The sequence below is a fragment of the Gopherus flavomarginatus genome, chromosome 17, assembly GCF_025201925.1.
Source record: "Gopherus flavomarginatus isolate rGopFla2 chromosome 17, rGopFla2.mat.asm, whole genome shotgun sequence".
Lineage (NCBI taxonomy): Eukaryota > Metazoa > Chordata > Testudines > Testudinidae > Gopherus > Gopherus flavomarginatus.
Window position 1 is genome coordinate 1866018 of NC_066633.1, and position 19492 is coordinate 1885509.

The 19492-nt window shown below is 40.6% G+C and overlaps 1 protein-coding gene across 4 annotated transcripts in view; it reads left to right on the top strand.

Moving 5' to 3' along the window:
* The first annotated feature begins 5575 nt into the window (after positions 1-5575).
* Positions 5576-19492, top strand: part of MAPKAP1 (MAPK associated protein 1) — a 172460-nt gene continuing 158543 nt past the window's right edge. For 3 of the 4 annotated variants that reach the window (XM_050927008.1, XM_050927010.1, XM_050927009.1), the window contains exon 1: positions 5576-5694. The gene's annotated coding sequence lies outside the window, so the exon portion shown is untranslated. The remainder of the gene's footprint in view (positions 5695-19492) is intronic. The other variant, XM_050927012.1, reaches the window with a different exon arrangement.

The following is a 19492-nucleotide window of genomic DNA, read 5'->3' on the forward strand; positions in this document are numbered from 1 at the left end:
CCTCACCCTCCCCAGACATTGGGGCTTGGGCCAGTGGGGTGCCGGCTCCCCCTCACCCCTCTGGCATTGGGGCTTGGGCCAATAGGGTGCCTGGCTCCCCCTCACCCTCCCCTGCCATTGGGGCTCGGGCCAGTGGGATGCCGGCTCCCCCTCATCCTCTCCAGGTATTGGGGCTTGGGTCAGTGGGGTGCCGGTTCCCCCTCACCCCTCTGGCATTGGGGCTCTGGCCAGTGGGGTGCCCAACTCCCCCTCACCCTTCTGGCATTGGGGCTTAGGCCGGTGGGGTGCCAGCTTCCGCTCACCCCTCTGACTTTGGGGCTCTGACCAGTGGGGTGCCGGCTCCCCCTCACCCCTCTGGCATTGGGGCTTGGGCCAGTGGGGTGCCAGCTCCCCCTCACCCTTCTGGCATTGGGGCTTGGGCCAGTGGGGTGCCTGGCTCCCCCTCACCCTCCCAGGCATTGAGGCACAGGCCAGTGGGGTGCCAGCTCCCCCTCACCCTCTCCTGCCATTGGGGCTCGGGCCAGTAGGGTGCCCGGCTCCGTCCTCACCCTCTCAGGCACTGGGGCTCTGGCCAGTGGGGTGCCCGGCTCCTTGCTCACCCCCCCCCAGTATTGGGGCTCTGGCCAGTGGGGTGCCCGACTCCTTCCTCACCCCCCCGGCATTGGGGCTCCAGCCAGTGGGGTACCAGCACCCCCTCACCTCCCCTAGGCATTGGGGCTCTGGCCAGTGGGGTGCCCGGCTCCTCCCTCACCCTCCCAGGCACTGGGGTTCAGGCCAGTGGGGTGCCCAGCTACCCTTCTCCCTCCCCCATCATTGGGGCTTGGGCCAGAGGGTGCCCAGCTCTTCACCCCCCATTATTAGGGCTCAAGCTAGTGGGGTGCCTGGCTCCCCCCACCCCCCATCATTGGGGCTTGGATGCCCATATCCCACTCAGGCCTGTGGGATGCCTGGCTCCCCCTCACCCCATCCTTGGGGCTCAGGACAGTGGGGTGCCCATCTCCCCCTCCATCACTGGGGCTCAGGCCAGTGGGGTGCCCGGCTCCCCCTTCACCCCCCATCATTGGAGCTCACGATGCCTGGCTCCATCTAACCCCCTCCATCCTTGGGGCTCTGGCCGGTGGGATGCTCTGCTTTCCCTCCCCCCTCTGACCTTGGGGCTCAGAACCCATAGGGTGGCTGGCTCCTCCTTTCCCTCACTAGTGATGAATCAGGGTTAGTTGCAGACCCTGTGGTTGTCGCAGGTGCCCTTGGTCCTCCCACCCCTCCTTTTCTGGCTTTCCAGTCTCTCCCTGTTTGGCCCAACCCTTGGCCGAACCAAGAGATCTGGCCAGTTTTATTGTTTCCTTGTTGGGACTAGCTTTGAAAATAGACTCCACTAGCCTGAAAATCCCATTAATGCCTGGAAATGGGCTTTGTGCCATAGACCCTGACCTCACAGATGCTCATAGGTCGACTGGGGCCATATGGCCCCACTGACATAGAAGGGATGCTCTACAAAACATTACTCTGCCTTTTCTCTGTCTTTGGCAAATACAATCATGCCCTGCTCATATCCGTTCAAAATGCAGCTGCAAAGATCATTTTTCCTAGATTGTCACTTTGATCATGTCACCCCTTTGAATCCCTCCATTGGTACCCTCTTCACTATCAAATCAAACATAAGCTACTTGTCTTCATTTTCAAGGTCCTTCATGGCTTATCCCCATCCTACCCATCATTTCTCATTCACTATCAAGATGTCAACCTCACCTTTCTCATTGACACCAGCCTCCATTGTCCACTTGGTAAATTTTACAATTACCTTTGTGCCTTTGTCAGTGCTGCTCCTCACCCATGAGAGGATCTCCCTGCAAACATCCACCAAGAAACCTCATTAACCTCCTAAAACTCACCTTCGCCACAATGCCTACAAAAAATTGGACAGTAGTTAGGCCACTGGTGCTCTGAAATGAGTCAGTCATATTGACCAATATTGTCTCATTCTTTCCTTGTATTCCCCTATGTGTCTCTATCTGGCTGTTGTCTCATCTTATGCTTTAATTGTAAGCTCTTGGGGGCAGAGACTGCCTTATATTATGTTTGTACAGCACCAAGCACAAAAGGGTTGTGGTCCATGACTAGGGATCATTGCTGCTATGGTAATACAAATAATAAAGAATATGTACCAATTGCTCACGTACAGATTATAATAATTACAATTTGTTGCAACAATTGTTCATTATCTTTTCTTAAAGACAACTTCTTTTCTTCTATATCATATGTAACGTGTTTTTCAGTTACATTCAACAGTGTGGATAGTTTGAAGGGAGAAGCAAACCGTATCTGAGGTGAGGGATCCAAATCTTTTGATAACCTATAATTTGAACAGTTGGGCTAGATAAACTGGCTTTTGGCCTGCAAATTGCTGGGTTAATTGTGAAGTCCAACCAATTTTCTTCAAAATAGGAAGAAAATTAGTCAAAGTTACAAGAGGCATAAAAGTGGATTTACAATGTAACCCGCTTGCCCCCTCAACTATGGAGAGACTATATGTGTGCCAGGGTTGTTAAAAAATCAACAGGTATTTACAGCACGTCACATAGGGAAACTACAGTAAAGCTGGGAGTAGAACCCAGGTCTCTTCTCAGAAACCTATTTAAAATTTGTGCCTGACTTTTCTTTAGAATAATTAATCTGAAAGGAGTTTTATAAAAATGAATATCCTTTATTACTTGTAGTGTATTTTTATTCATAGATTCATAGATTCACAGACTCTAGGACTGGAAGGGACCTCGAGAGGTCATCGAGTCCAGTCCTTTGCCCTCATGGCAGGACCAAATACTGTCTAGACCATCCCTGATACACATTTATCTAATTTTTCATTTGTTTGATTATATTAGATACCATTTGTGATACTTTTAAATTTGGTTTTCCTATTTAAATAATTTTATTTGAATTTTGCTGCAATTATTGTATAGCATATTTAATTTTAATATTTATGAAAATTTTAGTTGAAAAATATTTTTACAATTTATTATTGCCACTTTTCAAATATTACACAGAAAATATATTCCAGTGCATATTAGTAAATAAATTATGCTTGTAATTTCTAGTGCATTTTTAATTATAAATTCACCCATGCCTCCCTTTATTTATGATAGTGATTCTCTGTATTGCAAATACAATATATATTATCAGAGACACTGTTAATTATGGATTCTTGGACATTGCATTTGACAAAATATACCAGGAATCTGATTTTTAAAAAAAATATGTTAAGTATTATTATCAGCAACTAATGTACACATTAGCACTCAAAGTGTGAACTGACCCATAAAAAGCAGCGCAATGTCCACATTCTGTACATAGAATCAGTGAAGCACAATAGGCTGTGTGTTATAGCTTGTTGTGCACTTCAAGTGTGTCAGAATGGATCTCCCTGAAAAGCAAATTATTCCCAGCAATGCCCATTTCTTCTAGTTAAAGACTGGCAGGCAGAACTTAAGTAGTTATCACCTGTGGAATAGTTTCCCAAAGAAAGTGATGGAAGCTGTCACTTGGGACATTTAAAACTGATCTGGACAAAGTCCTGGAGAATAGACTGTAATTCACGGTATAATTTGGTTCACTGGAAGAAGTACAGAGGTTCTAGGTCATACAGCACACAAAAACCCAGCTGCTCATTGAGATGGGTCTCCCTGAGCTCATTGTGTCCTGTGCACTGATCCCCATACTGGCTCCATGTACATTTTTATTGTCAATTGAAGATATTAGTCCTAATAAATATATCAAACATTCAGGACCAACTTGATCAGCAAATACATCTTGAATCATTATACAGTCAGGCCTGGTTTACAGTTAAAAAGTTTGGTAGGTATAACTATATTGATTAGGAGTGTGAAACCATCCCTGACAGAGCTATGCCAGCAAAAGTCCTAGTGTTGACACATTAAAATATAGTACAACCTCAGAGTTATGAACACCTCAGAGTTACAAACACCAGAGTTATGTCAGCCAATGACACACTTCATTTCGAATCAGAAGTACGCAATCAGGCAGCATCAGAGAAAGACATATAGTATGGTACTATGTTAAATGTATGTTTAAACTATGTTAAACTACTAAAAAATAAAGGGAAAAGAAAGCTTATGTTCAAATAAATGTGTTAGTCTCTAAGGTGCCACAAGTACTCCTGTTCTTTTTTCTGTATTTGTTTCATTTAAATTAAGATGATTAAAAACAGTATTTTTCTTCTGTGTAGTAAAATTTCAAAGCTGTATTGTCAATTTCAGTTGTAAACTTGTGAAAGAACAACCATTGTTCAGAGTTTAGGAACATTTCAGAGTTATGAACAACCTCCATTCCTAACTCTTGAGGTTCTACTGTAGTCCTTTTGCTGGTATAGCTTATTTTGGTTGAGGAACTGATACAAACAATACTAACAAAATAAATCTTTTGACTGTATAAATTGTGTCTTCACTTGCTCTACCAGCAAACCCTTTCTAGGGTAGACAAGGGGTCTGACATCTGCATTTCTCTGAAACAATAGAGCCCACAAAGCACAAAATGAAGCACATGGAAACCAAAGACTTAACCGATGTAGAGTAAGTTTGAATTGGCCTGACCTCCTCTACAGAATCTGGCTGTGTTTAAGACAAGATTCCAAAACCATCCTCTTTTTCAAGTTTTGCCACAATAACCCCAGAATAATGTGTGACAAAGTCAGAAAGGAATAACAAAATATATCCTGAATAAATTCTCTTTTATCATGACAGGGACAACAGAAAATTAATAAAGTGCATGCAGAATCTCACAGTGCATATGTAATTTACATGGGAAGTAATGATCAGTTATTATGACAGGTACTATAGAAAACCCCAGAAAGATTCTTACACCTTGCCCTAAAGCATCTGATCGTGGTCGCTGTTGGAGGCAACGTGCTGAACCAGATGGACCCCAGGTCCAACGCAGGGTGGCAAGTCCTGTGTTCCTGAGAGAGATAGGTATTGAAAACCCCACTAAATGAAATCTGCATCCTGTTTCCAAGGTGGATGCAAGATCATTCTAAAGACACAAATTTCTTGGCTGTCTTTGTTGGTTCTTTCTTATGCCAAAATTATTCATTCACTTTATTATTTTTGCAAATTATGACAGCTGGCACTGTCCGTAGAGTCACCCACGTTTAGTCTGTGGAACACTAGCCCCTGCAGGAGATACAAGTAGCGCCAAGGGTATTTCGGCACCTACGGTCACCCAGCAGGATGGACAAAGCCCGCTGCGAGCCCCCGTCGGTGCCAGCTGCCCAGCAACACGCGGCGACCTGCCCGAGGCTGGCAGAGGGGACGAGTCTCCACAACGGCTGCGGGGCTAATCAGGGCTATTACTGGCCGTTCCCTCGCCCCCCACTGCCCGGGGCGCCACACAACCAGCAGGCCAGGGCTGAGGGCTGCTGGCCCGGCTCGGCACCGCCACTAGCGGAACCGCACACCGCGCGCCACCAGCGCATGCGCACAGCACAACATCCCACCCCTCCCGCCGGTATTTGCACACGCTTTCCTGGCTCCGTCACTTCCGGCGGGAGGTTGTGTTTCCGGGTTAGCGTGACCATACCGCTCTCTGGTGTCTGCGGGATCGGTGCGGCCCCGGAAGCGGCCCTGCCGGCGAGGGCAGGAAGAGGGACCCGGCCTCACAGGAGTTGCAGCGCCCGCGAGGCCTGTAAGTGGGGAAGGGTCCCGGGTCCCAGCTGCGCCGCGCGCCCGGCCGGCCCCGCTCTCTGGACTCAGGCGGCTGTGCCGGGGATGGAGCCCCGGGGCTGAGATGAGCTCGGCTCCGTGCTGGGGCAGGCCGCGTCCCACAGCCCGAGCCTGGGGGCTGCGGTTCACCGCCTGCCAGACCCTGGGAAGAGCTGGCTCGGGCCATTAGACCCCGCGCCCCTCCCGGGGGTCAGGGCAGAACCCAGGAGTCCGGAGCCCTAGTCTCCGTCCGCCCTCACCCCCTCGAACAGCTAGAGCCCAACAGGAAAGCTTGAAACCTGGGAATCCAGAGTCCTCCTGCCCCCCAAGCGTCAGACACCAGCCCCTTCCCAGAGCTGGATTGGGCCCAGGAGTCCTACCTCCCACCCTGTTCCCCTGTCCAGTTTTGACCAGTCCATAAAATGGTACTTTGCTAAGGGCATTTGACACCTCGTTGAAAGTAGAAAAAGAAATGTGATAAATACTGTAGAACTATATAGTTCGTGCAAGCCTTCTGTTTCTCCTTATCTCTCATCAGAGCTTTGTTAGCGGAGATTATTACACATTGCCACATTTCTAACTTCATTATCTTCACAGTATGATGCAAAATATTTGTAAATATCTTGAGTATCACGTTTCATTATGAAAGGGAATGAAAATGAATGAACAAAGTATAGCTAATGATACATTAGCATGGTTTTTGTGCACATGTTCTGTTGCTAATTCACAAGCCTGTAACTAACAATGGGTCTTGGCTTGTGTGAGTTTGAGAGATTCTTCTGTATAATCGTTCATTTATTTCTCTGAATAAAAGTCTTGCTAAATTCATGGGCTACAGGAAACCAGTATTCTACCTTTATGATATTTGAGACTTATGTGACTAAATCAGTCCTGTACATCTGCAAATTAGTATTGTTTATATAGAGAACTTTGTTTGCAGCCCTTTAGGGCAGGTAAAATACACTTAAAACACACCAATCTTTTTGCAAGGATATCATTGTAATTGCACAAATACGTATAGTAGAGGTAATGGACAAGAAGCTATAGTTGAGGTAAACATTGTAGATCAAGTGGGCTTCTAAGAAGTGATTTGAAAGGGGAAAACAAGTGGTGATCTGGTGGGGCATGTGGCAAAAGGTCTGGACTCAGGCACGTTATAGCAATAGAGATACGGTTGACAGGCTTTGGTTCAGATACTGGTTTTCTCATTCCCATAAGCAAGTACAATGGACCTGATGTCCAGAGATAATACAGTAAGTTACATTCCTCTGTGTTCTGCTATTACCACCTCATATTAACGTTATCACTTTTCTGCTGCGTGAGCTTCATTGGTTTGGATCCCCAGTCTCCAAGATGCTACTCTGGTTGTATAGGGTGCTTGCAGTGTGACCTTTTAAAGTGATTCCAGTCTGCCTTATTTGCTGATTCATTGCCTTGTTTTCTGACACACATGAGAAGGGTTGCCAGCCAGCTACAGTGCTCATATACTGTAGGAATTCCAGTGTGGGAGAGGGAGTGGTATATTTTGTGATTGAGACAAAGGTAAGGTTTGGTATTAGTGTTGTTAAACTCATCCCTGGTTGTCATCTAGACCAGGAATAACATAGTCTGGATGCCCCAAATGGGCCATCTTGTCATTTAGTTTTCAAACAGTTGTCAGCTAAACTGTTTTCAGTTTAGCTTACATTTTACTTAGGTCCTGTCTATACACAGACTGGAACCAAAATAACTAAATTGGTTGTAATTAAAACCTCCCATTATTTTAGTGCAAATCTGTGTGTTGACACTTCTTTTGGATTGAGGGTGTACTGTTTTCATGTAGTCCACAATAAGAGTCTATACTCAGATTTGCTCTGAACTAACAAAAAGAGTCAATTACAACCAGTTTTGAGTCAGTACTTCTCATAGTCACAATCTGTTGATTACCCTAGCTCAGTGGTTCTCAAACTTTTGTACTGGTGACTCCTTTCACATAGCCTCTAAGTGCGACACCCCCCCCTTGCCCCCCCCAAAATGAAAAACACTTTTATATATTTAACACCATTATAAATGCTGGATGCAAAGCGGGATTTGGGATAGAGGCTGCCAGTTTGCGACCCTCCCCCCCATGTAATAACCTTGTGACTTCCGAGGGATCCTGACTCCCAGTTTTAGAACCCCATTCCTAGCTTTTTATTTCAGCTGTGTGGCCTGTCTGCTCTCGGTTTCACTTTCAATAGTTCGGTTCTCTTGGAATTTGTATAGGAGTATGAGTGCCCCTTACAATAAATATCTCATGGCTAAGGGGTTTGTCAGAAGGATCTGTGTGTTATTTTCAATAAAACAAACTTTCCAGAGCCAGAAATTCTGAGGTGTAAGAACAAGACAAATACCCAAGGGCCCTTGATACCTTAAATAACTGAAACAAGTTGATTTAAAAAAAAAAAAACACTGTGTTCAGTGCAGAAAAGCAAAAAGTCTTCACAGACTTCCACGTCTGCTGATGCAAAGAACCCCTATTATCACCTTTTCATAATGTCAGTAAGTTTGCTGTGCTACACTTTACTAACACCAATTCTTTCAGTCTGTCTAGTCTATATAGTTCATGTATCAGAGGTGAGGCTAGTCCAGCCCTTTGGTATTCTGTATTTTGATATTTCCCCAGTGTCTCTGCTGGCAAGCTTTCTCCAAACAAAGAATATACTGAAAAGGTCTCAATATTTGCTAATAATTGTCTTTACTGGTGCTGGTCTCTGGTATGTTTTTGTTCACATCTTCTGCTTGGTGCAATGTTGTCCATAAACCCAATTTTTTCGCTGCAGAATTAATCATATGAAGCACATCCATAACCTGTTCCCATGATGTGTTTTGAGATGAAGTCCTGTCAAAAGTTAGTTCACAATTTTTTAAAAACTGAGGTATGCTTTGTGGACTGACCCTTCAGAAGCCTTGGGCTAATATCTCAGAAATCGAGGAAGAAGTAGGAAAAAAGAGTTTGCTAGGGAGCTTTGAAAATTAAAAGGAGAAAGAAGAGAGAGCTACAGTTAAACAATTATGAATCTGTCTGGTTACATTTGATATAGAGCCCAAAGGGCAATTATCTAATAGTCATTTTCTTTGTGACTATGCAAACAAGTCATAAAAGGGGTGCTAGGACCTCCACTCTCGTTGTGATGAGAGAGAAATATGGTTATGGTCTGTCTTGTCCAAAGTTTATTCAGTTTAATTTTGTTTAATATAAATGGGTACAAATTTTGATTTCTAAAATATTTGCTTTGGAATGAACTCCTGTTTTATAAGTAAATACTGCGGAATATAAAAATGAAGAAAATAAATCCTGAGCAGCTGTTCAAGATCTAATTTTGGATGACAGCAGTTCTAGCTTTGGAAGTAGAAATGGTACAGGCAAACAGGATTAGGACCAGAGAGAGAAATTGGCAGGTAACTTTTTTTTTTTTTTTTTTTTTTTTTTGGTAAAGGGAGGGGACGAAAATCAGCATTTGGGACAAAGCGTGGTGATAGAAAAATGTCGAGATTAAATTCTGGTAATATTTTTTGCCTACGTACTGTGGATTTTATCTTCTCTTTACCTTTACATGTATGCAGTGTAGTTAGTTTTATTCATAGCTAGATTTACAGTATTTGAAACAGGAATCTACATTTATGAATATGCTTTTACTGTTGATGTAGACAAAATGAACTATATCTCTAAAACACATTTTAAAGGTAATGTCCCTCTCAGTTCTCTAGGATCACATTTTTTAGTATTGAAATGTGATACTGTGGTGACAGAGACCTAGCCATAAAACTATGACTGATAGGGAGCAGTTATTTTGTGGTTGAAAACCAGTTAAACATTCCAAATGAAATTACATCCAGATATAAGGTATCTCGACCAAAGAAAAATTGGTAAACAGTCCTTAATGTGATCCTGCCACTATCTCGCAATTAAGTTTGTCTCCTTACACAGTTTTGTTAGAAAGGACCGTAGGCAGATGAGAGATACAAGCCACAATCCTACAGTCAGATCTTTAGAGGGGGCCATTGTTAGGTGAACCCAGTTGCAGGTCATTGTCAAGGAATAGTGAGGTTTGTTCAGGAAAAATGCAAATCATAGCATACAAATTGAATCCCTTGACAATTCCTCAAAGAATTTTGATTGAGAGCTAAACTTTTTTAGATCTAATTTTATTTTTTTCAGTGGTGTACAGGCAAAGAGAAAAATGTACTACTCTGGATTCTCCTTTTTTTGTCAAGTGTATGTTAAAGACTGAAGTGTGTACATGTACAAGTGATGGTGTGTGTAACACAAATACCTTCCCATCTCACCTCATCCCAGCCCGAGTCCAAACATCTACACTACAATTAAACATCCCGTTAGCCTGAGCCCTGTGAGCCTGAGTCAGCTGGCACAACCCAGCCACGGGTTTTTAATTGCTTGTAGTCATACCTATAGAGTTGAAGACCAGAACAGACTACCAGATCATTTAGTCCAGTGGTTCTCAAACTGTGTGTTGGGACCTCAAAGTGGGTCACGACCCTATTTTAATGGGGTCGCCAGGGCTGGCATTAGACTTGGTAGGGCCTGGGGCTGAAGCCGATGCCTGAGGGCTTCAGCCCTGGGTGGCGGTGCTCAGGTTACAGACCCCTTGCCCGGGAGTGAAGCCCTTTGGTTTTGCCCCCCCTATCTGGGGCTGTGGGGTTTAGGTAGGCTCAGGCCCCCCTGAGGTTGTGTAGTGGTTTTTTTGTCAGAAGGGGGTCACAGTGCAATTAAGTTTGAGAACCCCTTTTTTAGTTTAACCTACTGCATGACAGAGGCCACTGATCCCCACCCAGTTACTCCTAGATTAAGCCCAATAACAGGGAGTAGACTAAACCATCACATGCCTCAAGCAGAGAGCAGGGAGGAGTGGGGTTTACCAACACCCAAGGCCTCTGCAATGGAAGGTGGTGGAGGCAGCTGCAGATATAACACAGGCTCTATGCTTATCAATTCTAAGTTTGAGTTTATTGTTCTCACAGAATGATTGTTATTGAGGGCCCCAGGCTTGTCTCTTTCGGCACAGATCACCATTGTAAGTGTGAAACTTATTAGTAGAATAAATCTGCATGATTCTGCTAACAATTTGGAAATTTAAGAAAAAATACAAAATATTCACTAGTAGTTCAAGACTATTAAATGGGAAGAAAGTAAAGAACAAGCAACAGGTATATAAAAGATTTTATTGGACAAAAATGATGATTTAAACAAAAACATTTATTTATTTTTTTAAATCATGATCATTGGCTATCATGGCTTAGCCTTGTGTTATAGTCAGACAGTAGGAGTCAGGACTCCTAGCTCCTTTTATTTTTATTGCCTCTCACTTATTAGGCTAGTCCAATCAACTTTTTGTGTCTTAGTTTCCCTTTTGCAAACAGATATAATAATACATTAACGAAAGGAACACTGAGGCTTGTTAGTGTCTGCAAAGCATTTTGCATATCTGTCTAGAGGATCTCTAAATATTGTTAAAGGGCAGTGTCAACTTGAAAAATAACAGCTCCATCCAAAGATGTTGTGCCTACTTTTGTTCAAGTAACTCCTCAGATTACTATAATTGAAGAATGATAAAGAAAATAATCAGTTTACAGGAAATGCTATTCAATGGGCCAAGTATATTCAGTTTCACTGTCTTGTTGGTGCTGAATACAGACCGTTCCTCAAGTTCTGCAAAAGGATGTTGATCGTTAATAGAAGTAGCAGTTTTTAAAAAGGAATTTAAAAAACAAAATTGGAACATACTATTTATAAAGTAAATAAATTAAAAAATAAATTAAAATTAATTAATTAAAAAAACCCCGTCTTTAAATGCCAGAATGAACTAATGTGCTCTAGGTTTTTACTGTTCTTGTCAGCTCTAATGAGCATGTACTTTAAGGCTATGGTAGTTTCATCATATGTGGCCAGCGCAGTATGATTAGATAACTTTGTGAATGTGGAGTATGTGCTCTTATACTTCTGTAGTAGCCAATATAAACAATTCAGTATAATCATGAATGTTCAAAATTAAGCAGTGTTTGAACATATTTAGATTAGGCAAAAAACAGACAAGATGCCGCTTCTGTAAACTGCTTCTGTCCAAACCATTCAGTACAATATCAGAATGAAAAATGACAACACTTTGTCATCTGTTCAAATTGATATTGCACTCTTTGCAGTGACAGCTGAAAAGACCCACAGGTGCCATATAAAGAGGTGACCATGTTGTCATATTTCATTTAGGCATCCCTCTGCAAAGCCATAATTACCTAATTAGGTTGTTAATTAGGAGATTAGCATTTCACTATATTGATAGAATGCTCTTTGCAGGCATGAGTCTAGATACAGATTTGTCTGCTCTAATTTATAATCCCTGCATTTTTAATACATATTTATTGGCTTAAATCTTGAGGTAGGATAACTCAGTTTAGCAAAGAAGCAGTTTGTTTACAGTCAAATGAAGCTTTAACACGACCAAGAAACAAATAGTGGAGGTAGGTTATGTGGATGGGCGCTCCAATTTTCTCTCTCTGCAAACCCCCTCTACCTCCATAACACAGTAAATTAAATATTTTAAGTATTTCACTTGGTATAACTTGCATCCTGATTAGTATGGCAGCAAAAATAGAAGAATTCCAAACAGTAAATACAGAAATAAAATATTTGATGTAAAACAAATTTACATGTTCCTAAGATAGCAAGGATTTTAAAGGTATTTTTAATAAATGTTGCACTTGCATCATATTTTTAAAAAATCCAGTTTCTTTTATTAAATCTCACCTTTTAAAATCACTTTAAACGGTGACTTGACTTACGGTATTTTTTTAAAAATATAGTAACCAAAGGATTAGTGACAGCTTTTCTAACTAAGTATTCAGTCTTAAATTTAACTTTAGGAATGTTTCAAACACTCAACTTTCATATGTAGTTTGAATTTGGTACTGAAGACTAGAAAGAGAAAAGGTTGTTCCTGTACTGGTGAGAAAGTAGTTATCCCAAGCTGATTTTTCATAAGTGGAGGGAGAATTCATTGTGAAATTATTTTGGATTACCTGAACCAATAAACTATTGAAGTGTGTTCTCACCTTCCTGCTTCAGCCAATGTGCTGTTTGGGAAATGAATTCTGCTTTACTCATCTTTTTCTTTTTGTGTTGGCCTTTAAAATCACTTTTAAAAGCTGCAGTCAAATGGAGATGTTAAAGTCTAGGGATCAAGGAACGACTCAGGCCTACAATCGTGTAATATTGTGTTGTTCCTTCCAGCCTGCTACATTCTGAGATTAAAGGAATTATTTTATATTCATGGCATACGTTCATACTTTGTAGAAATTCTGTGATTTTTCGAATTTGATATTTTTTCTTTCAAATCTAATAGGGACTAATTGTTTATTAATTGATTATGGAACACAGTCAACTTAAAAATTACCCTTCTGTCTGAAAATTGCCTACAATTACTGAAACATAACACACATCAGAGCAAAGAAAACATTTTCTTCCTCTATTTAATTTTACTTTTACAACAAAAAAGAAACATTTTTTGAAAAAAGGAAAATCACAGAAATTGACAGAAGGACTGTGGCTGGGATTGAATCTGAAACTACTTTTAACTTAACTTGAAACATGGACAATTACAATATATTTTATTAAAACCACGAGAAATTTATTGGTAGGTCGCACTTTAAAGGGGTGGCTGTGTCTTCACAAATATTCTGGTTTTGAATGGACAATTTAGGAAGTTTAACTGCAGCATAACCATATTTATTGAACTAAAATTTAGTTGTCCTATCCACTCAGAACTCAAAATAGTTCCTGATCCGCAACTGTATGCTTATTTGTCAGTCCTGTTGAGCTATGTATTCTGTCTAAGGGTTTTGTCTGAATAAAGATAGTATGGTTATTTTTTAACCATAGCGTGTGACAATTTCTAGTAATGATCCGTAGTCATTTAGGGCATGAGGACTGCATGATAACTGTACAGTTATCTCAATAGCCCAACTGTGAATTTGCAAATCTATTCTGGCTACTATGAAATCGTCATCTGAGCTACTGCTCTCAGAACTCACCAAAAGCATGTTCACAACAAACCTGGCTACCCTGACATCAGACCATTGCCCTGATGCTTTGTCTAATCCCAGATATACATTCAGTTTAAGTTTAAAAGTAATTTATCTTACATAGGTCACTGGAGAGTAAGTCTCCCTGTGGGAGCAGGGAGATATTGAGAAAACCAGAGGTTAGGTGGGGAGGATGGCCATAATGTCAGCCAGACTATTTGTGCAGTCGTATGGATGGGGAATTCTCATGGCATTCACCCTCAGAACAGAAGAGTTCATAGCCCCACAGAGCTCAGAAGTGATGGAAGGGAAAGGAAAACTCATGTTACCATAATTCAGTGTTGCCAGCTGCCATGATATTTGATATTTTTTCTCAAAGCCCCCAGCCGCTAGTCACATGTTTTATATGGGAATTTCAGTTTGCATTGGTGGGGGGGAGGGGTTCTAGCCCTTTGGTTTGCAGAGAAAAGCTTGAAAATACCCTGACTGCATTCACAGGGGTGAGGATTCTGACCAGATGTCTGGGAATGTAACCTGAGGTCGGTGGCGAGAGAATAGCCCAGGGCATGTGCAAGTGTGGTAAGATGCTGGCTGCCACATGACCCCACCCCCTTCCCCAGTACTCTGTTTCTCATTTGGCTGGGGCAGGAGGATGAGTCCAGGATGCCACCCAACATCCTACCCCCACTGGTTTAAACTTACCTAGGCTTTTCAAAATCCCCTTGTTCTGATTGCCCCACCCGCCATCCCTATAGTTGTAGCATAGGACCTGTGGGTTTTTTTTATGATCCTGTGGATCTGACTGGTGTCTCTCTTGGAATCAGGAAGGAATTTTTCCCATTGGGCAAAATTGGCAAGAGGTCTGGTGGTTTGTTTTTTATTTTGCTTTGTTTGCCTTCCTCACAGCATTATAGAGTTTCAGTTGGGTTGAATGCAATAGGATTTAAATGTTTTGAATATGGAAGGTTAAACTGTTAACTCATTGCAACTTGTGGCCAGAATCCAATGCAGGTAAAGGCTCAAAGGGCCAACTCCCAGTGGTAAAGGAGACCTGGGCTTTTGGCTGGTGGAACTTGCGGTTATATGAGGGGGGAAACCTGGTTTTTGTGGACTGAGGTGTGCACCACTTTGGCCTCTATGACATCATGCCCCTGCAGTAGGGAGAAAAGAGAGAGGTTTCACTGTTGAGCTGCATTGCAGGGTAGGCGGTGGAGGGTCTACCTTGAGTTATGGTGTGAATGGAGCCCAATAACCTGCACTGCAACCAGTTTCCAGTACGTAAAAACAGCAGGTGGGCATGTTGCACAACTACCAAATGTAAAATTGATAAAGTTGTGTCTTAAATCCATCCCATATGTCTTTTATTCGTTCACCTGCATGTCTTGGTCAAACTTGAGTCTTAAAGGCTCAATATCAGAATACAAATAAAAATAATCAAATTATATATATATAATTTTAAATCATGTACATTTGAAGCAAATCTCATGTTTTAGGGGTTTGACAGTACTGATAGCTTGAGAGTGCTTTTTTTGGTTTCAGAAATATCTATACCCTGGACTTAAGCTCAAATCTCAAGGAGTTTCTGTACAACTCAGCTTTGGAGTCTGAAGTCTGTTTGACCCATAATACATTTAGTATGTCAAACAGTTATCTGAATAAATACATAATTCTGTTACAGATCTACTTTATTTAGAAACTGACATTTCACTAACATTTTTAGAATAAAAGAGAGAAATTTGAAATCTGGATATATTTTGTAATTAGCTATACTCTTGCACAGGGATATTATACTAGCTTATCTTGGGGCGTGAGAATACTGCACTAGTTGAGGATCCGTCAGTGTTTTCATTATAAACTACTGTAAATGGGCATTTGTAGTTATGTATCTTTAAATTTCTCAGAGCTTTAACAAGACATGCAAACTTTCCATCCTTTTGCTGTTTTTAAAAAAGAATCATGTAATTAAGTAGGTGGTATCAAATTCAGGCAATAGTCCTGATCCAGCAGAGGAGCTTTAGCTTAGAGGCAGGGAATTGGACAAGTGCACACACACATTTTATAAAAACATTTGCTGTTCAGTGTTGTTCTTATCGGAATATTTTATGATGGATATAAATCGCAGTTTATCATGTGTAAACTTCAAATCACATCAGTTTGGATCATGTATTGGAATTTGCTATGCCAGTGGCAAAATTTTAAATCTAATTTTTTTCCACACCAAAAGAGAGATCTTTCACAGAACAGATTTTGGTTTGTGGTGAACTGCTGCATAAATAGTAAACATTTTTCAAGATTTCCTGATTTGTTTTTCCTGCTTTTCAACCTCTCAAGCTTTATATCGATATTGCACTGTCCTTTTATTTTTTTATGTATCCTTGATGTAGTATTATGATACAGAGTAGCTCTCTGTTGATAGTTATTATTCTGCCTTCCTTAAAATGGGAACAGAAAGTGCTTCGATGGAGAGATTGAAAAGTTATCTGGTTTTGCTGTAACATCTAGAAGTGTGTGCAGTGTTATTCCATAACTGTTTTCTATTGATATCTGTAAATTGATAGCCCTACACTTTCTCCCTAACAGTATGTTAGGTGCAATACTTTATGGTTGTGGAGACAGTCATATGTTACAATGCTATGCTAAATTGGCTCATTAATACTTTCTATATTGATTAATAAGTCCTACCTTAGTGCAAACACAAAAACTGCCTCCTTAGCATTTATTTTTAGGGTGAGCTAACTGTTCATGATAGTAGAAATAATATTTTCTGATAACAACTGTTACCAACTTTGTTTGACAATCTCCTGTAAAAAAGAATGCTTTTGATTTCAATTGTACTTTTCTTAGGATAATTAGTGTTGATTTATGGCTTCAGCATAGATGATGTGTGTAAACATAAATCATTATTCTGCAACCAGCGTTGTTGTTGTTATTTCTCTATGTGCTTCAATCTGCATTAATGGTATGCTTATCCCATTGGTTTCTATGGAACTTTGTATTACAAAAGTATTATTTTTCCATGTTGCAAAATATATCAAAATAATTCAGTGCTCTTGCATTTTTAGAAGTAAAAGCAGGTGCTTACAGGCAGTGCAAGCAGTGACCTCTATAGTTGAGGATACCTAAACGTTTCTGTTATAAAAGGTCATTTTTAGTTGCTTACGACTTTCTCAAAGTTTTACCACTTTGGCTGAAATTTGGTATTTGAGAAGTCCAAGAGCAAATTTTTCTGAATATCACACTGTTGGCCCATTTTTGAGCATGGAAAATGCAAAAATTAAATTTTTCACTAAGAAAATTATTTTGGTTTCCTCTGAATAGCGCAAAACTTCTGGAGGCAGCAGTGGAACATTGAAATATTGTGGGGTTGTATTCCTGACGTTGTAGATGGCCACTGAAAACTAGATTTGATCTGGCAGAGTTATAAGGATTTAAAAGTTGCATGCACTGGATTATGTTAAACTCTTATTAGCGTTATCTCCCAAACTTCAATTGATAGTGCACATATATGCCTATGTAAAATTAATGGAATACATGTCTCAAGATTTCATTGTATGTACACGTGGGTGTGTAACAATGGAATAGAACTTCAGGTTTCAAAGACAGGATTGTGGAATATGGTCTGTGAAGGTGTGCATGAATGGAGGTAGGACTTTCAAGGAGTACCATATGGGAGGAAGTATGACCCCTTCAGAGCCCTGCCTTATTTCACCTCCAAGGAGCGCCTTTGTTCTCTTTTATGATATAGGCGAGGATGGAATGAGGCATGAACTCTCACCTCATCAATTGCATATACTGTGCAGTGAAGGGTATCTCTATTGCTGTCCAGTAAATATAGCATTTTTGGAGTAATTTCATTGTTTTAAAAAAAAAACCCAGAAATTCAATACAAAATGTATTAAAAGAACATTATGATGCCAAGAGCACCCAGAAGTCAGGTAGTGACACATTCAAGTTTCTAGCCCAAATTTAGATATATCCCTTTGTATATATGTATCCCTGTGTATGCACTAAGATACTGTGTTTTAAATATATGATTGCATACCATTATTTTCTCAGGACCACTGCTGCATTCTGTGCACACTTTAGACAACTGAATGAGAGGGAGTTGTGCAGTGAATTGGTCTGGTATCCAGAGCATTCTGCCCTATTCTTTATATATGCTGTTATACATGAGGCTGATGTACAAGGCAACCTTATTTCATTCACTGCATAAACAGCATGCTGTGTCATAAATGCAGCAGTGGTCTACTGGAAGAAGTATTGTTATGATAAAATCGGTGTACTGAGACCCAAGAATCAGACAGGAATCAGTTATATACTTAACTTTGCATAGGCTTCCTGTGCAACCTTGAATAAGTTACTCAGCCTCTTTGTAGCTCAGTTCTGCATCTGTTAAATGATGAAGATGCTACTTAACTTCACAGAAATGTATGAGGATAAATTCATGAAGATTTGTGAAGTGCTTTAATACTACAATGATCAGACCCATAGAGAACCCTGGAGAGAGAGAGAAACTTTTGTTCAGTGCATAGCTTGGGTGATGTGCACAAAGTGGGACATTGGGTCACACACTGAACAATAAAGTTAAGGAAAAGAAATTGCCTCATCACTGAGCAATGTGCATCTTGTACACTGAACAAAGTAAAGGTTTTGTGGATAAGTACTTTATGATCATGTAATTATATCATACTCAAGGGGGCAAAGTTACAGTTTTGTAGGCTTTGTAGACTTATTACAACTGTAACATTTTAAATGTTTTGTATGGAATATACATAAATGTTGTCTCTAAATTATACTACCATTAAATAAAACAGTATCAGTGAAGTGCAAAATGCTAAAATAACATTAAGGTTTTGATTTAAAAACGCAAAAAATTGTGTTTTGCTGTAGTGGTGACGCTGTACTGATATTTTCTTATGTCTCGCTATTACACATTGAGTTGCAATAATCAACCATGGGTCTGAGTAGCACATGAGTTCTGATACATTGCCGCAGCCAAGTAAATTAATGAATCTATCCTGCAAACCCATACTCTTGTGAGTAGTCTCATGGAAATCTGTGGGAATATTAGTATTTAAGGTTTCTCATATAAGGGTTTATAAAGTTGAGAAGTTTGCCTGAATTTCTTTGCCTTTGTGCCTCATGTCAGAATCATGACATTGCATTATATTTTGCCTCTGTCAAAAGTGGGAACTGATTATGATATAGATGGCAAGTGCTAAAATACTGTGGCGGGGATCAGGACTTGATGAATAGTCTTCACATTGTCTGAATAAGAAGTTTGGTGGAATTTTTAAGGCTTTCCAGTTAATATACATTTTAACATGGAAGGGGTTTTAATGTACCTTTGCTAAAATTAGAAATAAAGGGGGTTCTTTTGGTTAAACTCTAGAGTTGAACACAATTTCTTGTGAATTTTCCCATAATTATCAATAGACAAAGTGATTGCATGTGTAAGACTGTAAGAAAATCTGAGCAAGTTAGCATGCTGAGTGTTAATAGCTTGAAGTCGGGGTACACTGTAGAAAGGTAAAAAAATATCGCATCTGCTGTTACATGTTGTTAACTCCCTCAGCAGACATTAAATCATTTCAAGTACAATAATAGTGTGGGAGGTAAATTAACTAACCATTAACAATCTTATAAATACACAATTAACATGCCAACATTTATATGACACATTGATGGGGCAGCAGTAATTTTTGATTGGGAGTTTGCAGACCTTT